Source organism: Rhinopithecus roxellana, chromosome 11 (genome assembly GCF_007565055.1).
Source record: "Rhinopithecus roxellana isolate Shanxi Qingling chromosome 11, ASM756505v1, whole genome shotgun sequence".
NCBI lineage: Eukaryota > Metazoa > Chordata > Mammalia > Primates > Cercopithecidae > Rhinopithecus > Rhinopithecus roxellana.
In genome coordinates, this window is record NC_044559.1 from 64,881,210 (window position 1) to 64,893,963 (window position 12,754).

A 12,754-nucleotide genomic window follows, 5' to 3' on the forward strand; every position below is an offset into this window, starting at 1 on the left:
ACCTTAAAAATTAAACTATAACTTTTTTTTTTTTTTTTTTTTTTTTTTTTTTTTTTGAGAGAGTCTTGCTCTGTCATCCAGGCTGGAGTGCAGTGGTACCATCTCAGCTCACTGCAACCTCCGCTTCCCGGGTTCAAACAATTCTCTTGCCTCGGCCTCGCGAGTAGCGGGGCTTATAGACATCTGCCACCACACCCTGCTAATTTTTGTATTTTTAGTAGAAATGGGGTTTCATCATGTTGGCCAGACTGGTCTGGAACTCCTGACCTCATGATCCACCCACCTCGGCCTCCCAAAGTGCTGGGATTACAGGTGTGAGCCACCACACTCGGCCAACTACAACTTTTTTACTTTATAAACTTTTAAATTTTTTGAAAGATTTGATCCTTTTGTAATAACACTAAGCTTAAGACACAAACACTCTATGGCTGTACAAAAATATTTTCTTTCTTTATATCTTTATTCTGTAAGCTTTATTCTAATAAACATTTTTAAGTTGTTTTTTACTTTTTAAACTTTTTTAAAAACTAAGACACACACACATTAGCCTAGGCCTACGCAGAGTCAGGATCATCAATATCACAGTCTTCTACCTCCACATCTTGTCCCACTGGAAGGTCTTTGGGGCAATAACAGGATGGAGTTGTCATCTTCTATGATAACAATGCCCTCCTCCAGAATACCTCCTGAAGGACCTGCCCAAGGCTGCTTTACAGTTCATTTTGTTCTTTTATATGTAGAAGGAGCACAGTCTAAAATTGCAATAAAAATGATAGCATAGTAAATACATAAACCAGTAACACAGTCATTTATTACCATCATCCAGTATTATGTACCGTACATAATTGTACATGCTACACTTTCATATGACTGGCAGTGCAGTAGGTTTGTTTACACCAGCATCACCACAAACACATGGATAATGCATTGTGTACTATGTTATGATGGCTACGTCAATAGACAATAGGAATTTTTCAGCTCGACTATAATCTTATGAGACCACCATAGTATATGTGATCTATTGGTGGCTGAAATATCGTTATGCAAAGCATGACAGTATTAATAGTTCGTAGCATTTTAGTACACATAATGTGAAAAATTCTTCCCTATTGTATAAAATTCACTCACCCCTGGTTCTTCTCTTCTTAGCACCATCAAACGTCCTCCAAGCTCAGACTTGCCTATTCCCCTCTTGGCATGTGAGCCACATAAGCCTATAGGCAAGCCTGTAAGATATCAGCCTTCCTGGACCTCCCATGGAAGATCCCTGCTATTCATTTTCAACTGTTGCACACCGTCAGGACAAGTTCTTCATAGTGAGACATCGTCAGCTGCCCATAAACTGAGACCTCTCCTGGACCTAATAGCTTCAGGAACAGCTCACTTACTTTTGAGAACTGGCAAAAAGGACAAATACAGATTAGTGAACAGAGCATGGGGTTAGGTTGTGACCTGCATTTTAGTCCAGGCTCTCCCACTAACTTGCTGGGTGACTTTGGACAAGTGGCAATTTCCCTTGGCCTATGTTCCTTGTTTTCTCACCTTAATACACGGATAATAAATATTACTTTCTCTGGCTAACCTGTCAGGGCTCTTTAATTGTTACAAAACAAAAATGTATAGCATGCATAGAAACATGGAAAAATTACAGTGGGAAAATATTAAAAATTATTTTAAGAAAGCTCACTTATAATCAGATAGTTGTATGTTACGGGCTAATCAGACCTCTGCCACAAAGAGTTGCTTTTTGAAAACGGACATTATTTTCTTGGGGTCTGTTTGATGGTTTTCCCACCTTAGTGCACATATGAAACTGTGGAACAATGATCTGTGAGTAGGAAAGACATCGTCACTTTTCTGGATAGCCAGTCAGATTAGAGGTCTTGGTCAGTTAGTACTGCATTCCAAATGTCTACTCAACAGCATTAAAGTCAAGTTTGCCTATAATGAAAACTACTAAAACCAAGATTGGACAATTCCATGTCTATGAATTTATCTTATGAGTAGATAAATGTGAGAAATGACACACATAAGAGGTATTCACTGTTTGGAACAACAAAAGAGTAAAAACATCTATATTTGCACCATAAAGGGGACTGGTTAAACCAACTACAGAAATCTGTGCTCTAGGAAAATGTGTAGCTCTATGAATGCTGGAACTCTGATACACTGATATAGAGCATTCCCCAAGAAATTTCATTAAGTTAAAATGCAAATTGCAGAACAGTGTGTAACATATAATATCATTTGTGTCAAAAAATTTTTAAAACAAGTATTTGCTAGAGAATGCATAAATTTTTTTGTATTGGAAGAATACAAAAATGCTGTTTTTATTGTTTGCCTCTGAAGAAGAAACTGCATTAGCTAGGAAAAGATGATGAAGGGGCCATTTGTGTTTTTTACATTTAAAACCATATGAATATATTAACTATTCAAAACAAAGCAAAAATAAAATCAAAAGCATGATTATATCCAGTTCGTTTTTTACATTGATTGGGTGATTATAGTAAAATATCATAAAATTTACTATTTTAACCAGTTTTCCGTGTACAGTTCAGTGGCATTTAATACATTGACACTGTTGTGAAGCCATCACCACCATCCATCCATGTCCAGCTTATTTCTGATCCAAAGCTGCTGCACCTTTCCATAGAAGACAAGAAACTTGTGCTTCCCTCCCCAGGAGGAAAAACTAGAATATTTCTGACAGCTTCTCCATCCTTTGCTCCCCTCTCCAAGGGTAGGTTAATGACTAAGCTGTTGATTTGGAAGAAGGACTGAAGTTCAGCCTTTTCTGGGTTTTCTCTTTCACAGCATCTTGCTTCAGGACACATACATTTTCTCCTCCTCCAACCAGTAAACTTATTCAGGCAGATCCTACCTCTGCGCTGGAAGGCCTGCAGATCTGAGAAAATAAGGACAATTTGGGAAGACGGTGTGGGAAGCTCATTTGGGGTGGCTCAGAAAGGTAAGCCCTAATGTGTCCAAGACTGATCACTCATCAGCCTTCTAGAAAAGGAGCTGGATGCAAAGCTCCGTGGAAATGAATTATAGCTGTGGGTGGAAGGCAGCCAATCCCAGTGAATCCCAAGGGTCAGACCCAGCCTCCTGAGCAGGCCAGGAGAAAGGCGGTGGCTTCCCAATCATGAATACTGGGGGAACAGGTCATGCTAATGTGAACCCAGAAATTTGAGATAGGTCTCAGTTGATTTAGAAAGTTTATTTTACCAAGCAAGGTTGAGCACACGTGCCTGTGACACAGCCTCAGGAGGTCCTGACATGTGCCCAAAGTGGTCAGAGCATAGTTTGGTTTTATGCATTTTAGAGAGACATGAGACATCAATCAACATATGGAGGATGAACATTGGTTTGGCCTGGAAAGGTGGGACAACTCGAAATAGGGAGGCGGCTTCCAGGTCATAGATAGATAGGAGACAAATGGTTGCATTCTTTTGAGTTTCTGACTAGCCTCTCCAAAGGAGGCAATCAGATATGCATTTATCTCAGTGAGCAGAGGGATAACTTTGAATAGAATGGGAGTCAGGTTTGCCCTAAGCAGTTTCCAGCTTGACTTTTCCCTTTAGCTTAGTGATTTAGGGAGCCCAAGATATTTTTTCTTTCACACTGCGAATTTGTCACAGTACACAGCAGCAATGGCCAGGCATAGACCTAGCTTTCTGGTTATGCAATGAGAAGGGTTCATGTTCCCCCAGCCACAAACCCTGAGCTGCCATGCCAGAACCTTACATTATCCTTATATTGTACTCTGACCTCTACTTACTCCAGAGGAGGGCTTGACATTTCTTTGTTAATGCAGCTCTAAAATTTCTCAGCCCAAGGGGCAGAGTCCCTTTCCTGAAAGTTGATGTCTGATTCCACTGATCACTTTGTTCTTCTTTAGAAGGCAGTGGGCACTGGGGACCCACACACCTGCTGCTACTCTTGTCTTTGTGGTTTCCCCCAGGAACATTGCCACAACAGAGAGAGTGTGTCTGCTGTCTGGTTGTTTATCATGTTTATATGACAATTTCCAAGCCAGTGCTACTAGTAATAAAGCTGATGTTTTCATCTTTAGTCTCCTGTATCTAAATCTCTAAAGGTTCCAAATTCAGAGAGGGGGGATAGAGGAATGACCTATCATCACCTGCTTAAACACTAAGATTTTTTTCATTAAATTGCTAAACTATGACTTTGGCCACCATCTGCTCCTGTAGAGTTTCCCTCAGTTATTTCAGAAAATCGCCTATCATTAACTCTTATGTTTAATAATGATACTTCATGCCTTTGCCACTACTGCCTGTGGTCCCAAGGGATCACTGCTCTGTGGCTCATGGTGGCATGTATGATGCTTTTACCATTCAGGCCTCAGGAAAGGGCTCTGCTCTGCCCTTCACCACCAGGACCCAAACATGTCCCAAGCATGTTCTTCTCTCCCTACCACCTTGCTTAGGCCAGGCTAAAAGTGAATTGAAATTGACTCAAGGGTTGGGGAAGCACAAGAAGAGAACTTAGAGCTAATGTAAGATGCGATTTCTCTGAATCTGCAGGCCAACCCGCTGTCTTCTGCCTAAATGTTGACCTGCTTATAAAGTACACGCTCATGCCCACCACTGCAAGTACTCAAAGCCTGGTCAGGCTCATCACCAGAGGCCCACAGAAACAGATGAGTTTCTCCTCCTCTCTAGTCTGTGCTCTACCTTCTCAATCCTTACTTCCTGTCATAGGATCTACTTCTTCCCAGGGCAATTGACAGTGGTGATGTTCACTCCTTTCGAGAGAAATACCACCCTCCATCTATTGAGCTTTTACATGTTCCTCTGTCCCCCATTCCCTACCAGGCAATTGCATAATAACACAATGGTTTAATAATGGTACTTTCTAGGCTAATCTCCAGCCTCGTGGGGTTAACAGTAGCTGCATTTTAGAAAAGAGTATTTATTTTACATTTTTGTACTGTGGACTTCTTGAGATGATATCCCAAAAAACAGAAGTCTTTATCTTTCTAGTTTAAATTTCTTTGTTTTGAATGACTGAAAACTACTTGTGGCTTTAAATGTTCTGTTTGTCCAGGTTTTACTAACTAAGTTTCAAAGAGTCCCAGCCTGGATACCACATTACATGCTAATTACATGCTAATCCAAAGTCTTTAACATTACTTGCAAGGCATAACCTACTTGGGCTTATCCCACCAACACATATGAATGCATCTCCCATCATCTCAAACACACATATCTCTGCTCAGATCCAGGCACAGTCCCCCCAGGAGAAGCTACACTTGCATCTTTACTCATGCCACCCTCCTATCTAGAATCCTCCTCATCACTCAAATTTTCCTTCGTTTGATGAAGTCTTTTAATTTATTCCTTTGGATTCCTACAAGGCACTTCTCATTCATCCAAACCATCCACCTACTCAACAGGAGCACATTGAGGGCCTACAGTATACAAGATGCTATGCTGACTCTATGGGATTTCCATAAATGTATAACACACAGGGCCTCCCCTAAAGAGTTTTGTAATAAAGTATAGAAATAGCAAAGTCATGTTTCCCTTCAAGAATACATCACATTTCTTTTCTCACCTCAAATCTTTATTACTCCTTCTCTTGTGCCCCATCCCTGATAGTCAGAATAGTCATTCTCAGATTCCAAATTCTCCTCATGTTGTATAGAGAAAATAGATCAGGCAAAGACTTCCATTCAAACCCTAGATCATTCTGCAATTATCCCCATTCTTTCCTGCAATATCAATTTTTCCTTGCTAGTGGCTCATTTCCATTTGCAAACAAATATGCTTAATATTATTCATTTAAAAAAAAACTAAATTCTCCCCTTGGACCCACACCTTCTCCAGCTCCTACCACCGTTTTCTGTTCCTCTTTGCAGTCAAATTTTCAAGCAGGATGAGTATATGCACTGTCATTGCTTCCTTTTTCTTTTTCTTTTTTTAAATTTTAATTAATTAATTAATTTATTTATTTTGAGACAGAATCTTACACTGTCACCCAGGCTGGAGTGCAATGGTGTGAGCTCAGCTCACTGCAACCTCTGCCCCCCAGGTTCAAGCAATTCTCCTGCCTCGGCCTCCCAAGTAGCTGGGATTACAGGCATTCACCACCATGCCTGGCTAATTTTGTATATTTAGAAGAGATGGAGTTTCACCACGTTCGTCAGGGTGGTCTCGAACTCCTGATCTCAGGTGATCTGCCTGCCTCAGTCTCCCAAAGTGCTTGGATTACAGGTGGGAGCCACTGTGCCTGGCCCATTGCTTCCTTACCTCCCAGACTCCCCTAAATTCTCTCCAGAGTTGTTCATCCACCACTCTAAGAAAATGGCACATGTCAGAGTCACCAATGGCTGAGGCTCTTGACCAACCCCACCTTTGTTTTTCTTGACCTCTGCTATGGTGTGGTTGTGGTTTGTCCTCACTAAAACTTATGTTGAAGTTTAATTGCCAGTTCAGTTGAATTGGGAGATGGGGCCTAGTGGGAGGTGTTTGTCTCATGGGAGTGAATCCCTCATGAATAGATTAATGTTGTGAGTAGGTTCTCACTCTCTCAGGAATGGATTAGTATCTGCAATAGCAGGTTGTTATAAAGTGAGATTACTCCTCCTGCATGGCCTCTTTGTTTGCACAGTGCTTGCTTCTGCTCTGCACTCTGCCATGAGTTATAGAAGTATAAGCCCCTCACCAGATACAGCTGCCCAATCTTGGACTTTCCAGCCACCAGAATCGTGAGCTAAAGAAACCTTTTTCTTTATAAATTACCCAGATTCAGGTATTCTGTTATAACAACATTAAATGAACTAAGACAACCTCCCAGCTGGACTTGGCCTGACTGACTCCCCTTCTTCCATGGAATCCTTTCTCTAGGTTTCTGGGCCACCACCTGCCTAGTTTCCCTCCTATGGCATTGCCTGCTGCTACTTGGCCCTCTTTGCTGATTCTGCTTTCATACTAAATTTCTAAATGTTGAGGACCTCAGAGCTTTGTCAGGAATCCTCTTCTTTTCTTTTCCTTCTGTATAAACTCTTTCCCTAGGAATCTTCACAGTCTCTTAAAGATACTAATTATACCCAAACTTATATGTCCAACCCAGAACTCTTGAGCTCCAGACCTATCATCCTATACTCCATTGCACTCCAGCCTGGGTGACAGTGTAAGACTCTGTCTCAAAATAAATAAATAAATAAAAATTAAAAAAAAAAAAAGAAAAAGAAAAAGGAAGCAATGACCGTGCATATATTCATCCTGCTTGAAAGCATGCCTACATCCATTCAGATGGTTAATGGACATTTCTAACTTAACCCAGCCAAAAAAGCCCTATTAATTGTCCCCTACATTACATCTCCCCAAACAACAACAATCATTTGCTCCATGTCATGTCTTTCCTATGTTATTGAGTGATGACACTTGCCAGGAGCAGTTCCAGGTTTTATGGTCCTGAAGCTTAAAAAATTTAGGGAGCCCTCTTTCACAAAAAGAATACAAAATTTAAATACATATTTAGTATAAAAGTATTTGTTTAGTCTGAGAAAAGGAAACTACAATGAATTATAAATTTTAAATTACTGAAAAATACCACAAGAATCACAAAGTCAAGCAAGATAACATTAAACTTTATTAATTACCTGCCTGACAACTCTCTGTGATACTTTTTCCCTACACCTTGGCTGCTTGTTCTTTGATTGACTTTTTGTGTAACAACAACTTTATAATATGTTCTATAGCAAGAAGAGGATAAAAATTTAGATCATGTCTCTTGCAAGGTTAATAAAAAATTCATTAAAAAATTATGGATAGTTTCAAAACATTAATTTTAACTTCACAACTCCCTATTGGCATTATTTAAATAAAATGCACTTAAGACTAGATAGTTGCATACTTTGGACTGACCAGAACTGTTGTTCCTTGAAAAGGGACCTCATTCTTAAGAAGGTTTATTTGGCAGTTTTCACTGCCTGGGGCATGTATAATGATACGGAGGAATGGCCCATGAGTAGGGTCCATATCGCTGCTTATCCAGGTAGATTTTCAGACTGAAGTTCTTGATCACTTATTGTTACATCCAAAATATCTGCCCAGTACTTCAGAGTTTATGTTTTTTTGATTTTGAAATATGTCATAGACGTGATTAAGCAATTCCACCTCTAGAATTTATTCTACAGGTAGATTGTTTTTCTTTCTTCACACTGCATATGCAACTCATCAGTAATTCTCGTTGGCTTTTTCTCCAAATACTTTCCTAAATTGAGTTCCTTTTATCAGCCTCAGTGTTCTCCCCTGTTCTAAGGTGCAGTCACTTCCCTCGTGGATGACAGCAGTAGTCTATAGCTATCTTGCTACTTGCTAGCTTATTTTTACTTCCCTATCATCCACTGCCCCTACCTCACAGCACCTAGAAAGATATTTCTAAAGCAAAACTCAGCTCTTGTCATTCTCCTGCTTAAAACCTCAGATGGCTTTGAATCATGCTGAAAATAATGTGCAGATCCCTCAGGGCCTTATAAATACGGCCTTGCCCATTTCTGGACCTCACCTTCTTCCACTCTTCCCCTTGGTCATCTTGCTCCAGGCCCACAGATCCTCTTTCTGCCACTCAAACATGCCAAGCTTACATGCCAGCAGGACGTTTGCACATGCTGTTCCTCCCACTTAGAACGCACCTAAGCAGCTCTGCAAGCCAACTATGCTCATCCTTCAGGCTCAGGTTAGGTGTCCCCTCTCACAGGGGCCTCTCTCTTTGCTTCATCTCAACAGCACTTTCCCTCCAGGTTTTTACCATATGCTTCCTTTTATAGCATTATTTTTTTAGTATCAGGAAGTATCACATTGTATATAATTTTATACATTTTTGTCTCTATAAGAATATTGGCCCTCAAACTGAGATACACATACCTCTGGAGGTACATGAGGCCTTCTAAGGATATAAGAGTATAAATAATCAGTTTTAAGGGAATCTTTTTCCAGATACCTAATTTCCATATTAAACTGACCTGCAATGGAGACATTACGCTAGTTCTCCATTTCCCATTCCCCTATCACAGTCGTGTTTATCTTATGTACATGCCACTCACTCAACCTGAACTTACTGTGGGTATAAAAAAGTCTGGGGCTGGAAAAATGGGGCAATTAAAAATAAAAGTTTTCAAAAGTTAATGACTTTAATGACAGGATTTTAAAAAAATCTTTTCCCAAGCATTATGGTGTCTAGTGTTTTGCTTCAGGAAAATTAAAAGAGAGCCACATATTTTTTTCAAAGATCATTAAAAATTACTTTAACATGGATCTATGTGATTTTCTGAATATAACTTCGAAGGCACTCAAATGATTAAGTTGTATTGAGAAAGCAAAATGTTTTCCATCTAATTTCCGTCTAATTATTTATGTAAACTAAGTTTCTTAATGCTTAGATTTATAAAAACAAAACTGAGAAATAGAATTGATGTTGAATCCTCTTATTCTAGCAATAAGTGATATTTGTCCATAAATACATGAACTAACTGAAAAAATAGTACTGTTAAATTTCATTGAGAGGACTATTCAATAAAATTTTATTTCTTATGTTTAATAAGTACTCACTAAAATTTATAATACAGTTCTGATGTTTTGATCAATCAGTTTTAATATCTATTGTGTGTTAACTGAATCCAGATGAAAATTTTAACACTAAGAACATAACAGTCACAAGAATAAAAATAATGAATTTCAATTTACAAAAGTATATTTATTCAAGATAACTATCAACAAAAGAACTTTCAAATTTAAAAATATGTTAGGATGAAATTATAGAGAAGACATGGAATGGAAATACAACTCAAGGGAGAAAAGGAACAAATTAAAATTTGTGATTATTAAAATGAACTTTTCATACATTTTTAGAATGAATAATGGTCATATAAATGAGAAGAATTCATTGGACATACAAAATGCTAGAAACCTAGCTTCCAAAATTGCATCCAGAAGGTGAAGTGTTATTAGGGATTTTATAGACTTTTCCATCTCAGTAAGAACAGAAAACTTTTATTACATATATTTCTGTGTGATTATCACATGTCCAACTCAGGTGTGTTTTCCAACACTTTATGTAAGCAAGCAGGGACTGCCTGAACTGTCCTTCAAGTCCACAGGGCCTACTTCCATGCTAGTCACTCAGTGGTGACAGTCATATTAAAGCAAGCAAACAAACAAATGAAAAATTTTCTATCTCAGCCAGATTGTAGGCAGGAAGGCTCTTTCAACTTAGAGAGGGATTTCTTTTAGGAAAACTAGATGGGAAGCCCACTCCCATAGCCCACTCCCCTCATAAGAAAGAGAAAGACAAACAACCTTTTCTTTGCTTGAGATGTGGTTTTCTGGAATCAGAGTAAGAGTAAAAATGGATTCAATAAACAAAGATTTCTGTCAACTAATTGCCATAGAATATAAGACTTAGATCAGCTGCTCAAAGCAAAGGAATTTTTAAGTGGCGTTATGGCCCTAAACCATTTAGTCACCTAGGGGTAGAGCCTTGTATAAGTCTATTCTTGCATTGCTATAAACAGATATCAGAGACTGGGTAATTTATAAAGAAAAGAGATTTAATTGTCTCAGAGTTCTGCAAGCTGTACAGGAAGCAGAGCAGCTTCTCAGGAGGTCTCAGGAAACTTTCAATCATGGTGGACGGTGAAAGGGAAGCAGGCACATCTTACATGGCCACAGCAGGAGCAAGATAGACAGCAGGGAGGTGCTACACGCTTTTAAACAACCAGATTTTATGAGCACTCACTAATTACCATGAGAGCAGCAGAAGTCGGAAATCTGCCTCCATGATCCAGTCATCTCCCACCATCCAGCCCCTCCTCCAACACTGGAGATTACAATTCAACAAGAGATTTGGGCAGGGACACAGATCCAAACCATAACAAGCCTACACTCATTTATCCTGGAGGTGTCACCTTTGTTCTGACTAGCCTTTCTAGCAGTGCCTACACAAGTGGCCTGCATCATTTCCCAACTTTAAAACTGCTCTCATTAAACTGTGCTTTGCTGTTTTGTCATCAGGATGTTATAAGAAACAGTCCCATGAAATCCATTAATTCATTGTCATGTTTATTGTAGGAATGTGGTTGAGGGTGTGAATCACCATTTTACACAGCATCTTCCTTATAAGGAGCCCAAGGTAGAATTTTTTTTCAAGTATCATAATCAGGAATATAGTTTTATTTCTTCTGAGCAGCTGGGTGAGTTTTAATCTTATGGACACTCTGGCCAACATGACTAAGCAGTTTTGGCCCTGTGCTGATGGCTGTGAAGTTTGAGCAGACGGATCAGCCTGTACCAGCAAGTATCCTGGAATTCATGGCAAACATTTTAGCGAATGTCTGCTCACTTGACTACTAGTTTCATTTTTTCTTCACTATGTTTATTTTTCTCACCCTACTTTTCTCATATACTGAATTAATCAGGACCTTCAGCCAGGTCAGAAACTCAACATAATTGAAAAAAAAAGAGAGAGAGGCTATATAATACCTACTAAGAAATTCTGAGAATCATTCTAGCTTCAGCCATGGCTGGATCTGGGAACTAAAAAACAAACAAACAAAACCAAAAAAGTCTCACATTTCAGGTTTATAATCTGTCTCTCTCTCCATCTCAGAGCTCTTCTCTCTTCCATGTTGACTCCATTCTCATATTCCTGCCTCCCTGCCTAGGGGCTCTGGCTGCACTAGGCTTGTATCATCCTACAGTTAGAAGTGCCAGTGGAGGCCGGGTGTGGTGGCTTGTACCTGTAATCTCAGCACTTTGGGAGGCCGAGGCAGACAGATTACGTGAGGTCAGGAGTTCCAGACCAGTCTGGGCAACATGATGAAACCCTATCTCTACTAAAAATACAAAAATTAGCCAGGTGTGGTGGTGCATTTCTGTAGTCCCAGACACTTGGAGGCTGACGCATGAGAATCGCTTGAACCCAGGAGGCAGAGGATACAGTGAGCCGAGATCGAGCCACTGTACTCCAGCTTGGGGGACAGAGGGAGGATCCATCTCAAAAAAAAAAAAAAAAAAAAAAAAAAAAAAAAAAAAAAGGTGCCAGTGGAAGAAGAGCTTCTCTTTCCCCATCATTTTGACAAAGTCCCCAGGATTAAGTTTCTGTGAGTCACTTGGCCAAGCCACTGAGACCAGATGGATGGAAATTACCGATAGGCCAGGTGTGGGTTACACTCCTTCACTCAGAACTTGTGATGAAATGGTACCAGTTCCACTTGAGAGGTAGATCGTTTCCCCGGAGAAAATAATAAGGGTAAAACGGATATGAGGCAGGCAAAACCACAACCCACTGTGTCCATTTACATTCCATTTTAACTTTTAAACTGAAGCACATACACTTTTATAAGCCCCTTATAAACTTTTTAGAACAAAGTGAACCATTGAAAAATAAATGGGAAATCAAATCTTAATGTATCAGTTGCTTAGGGAGAATAAAATCAGAACAAATGAAATTGTGTGTATGGTTCAAGTATTTTATGGCTTTGTGCTCTTAAGAGCTGAATCATCTGTCAGTGCAACTAGGAACAGATAAATCACAACCGTGGGTCAGCCCCAGAGACACACTGCAGGTACTTGCTTCCTGGACTTTCCTTTTATACAGCTACTGTTGTCCAGCTATTCTGACCACACTTGGTTATGATAATACTATTCACTCTGTGCTGTTTCAGACAAGCCAATGTTGCTAGAATTCCCGGGCCTTCCTGCTTCAGATCTGATAGGCAATCTGT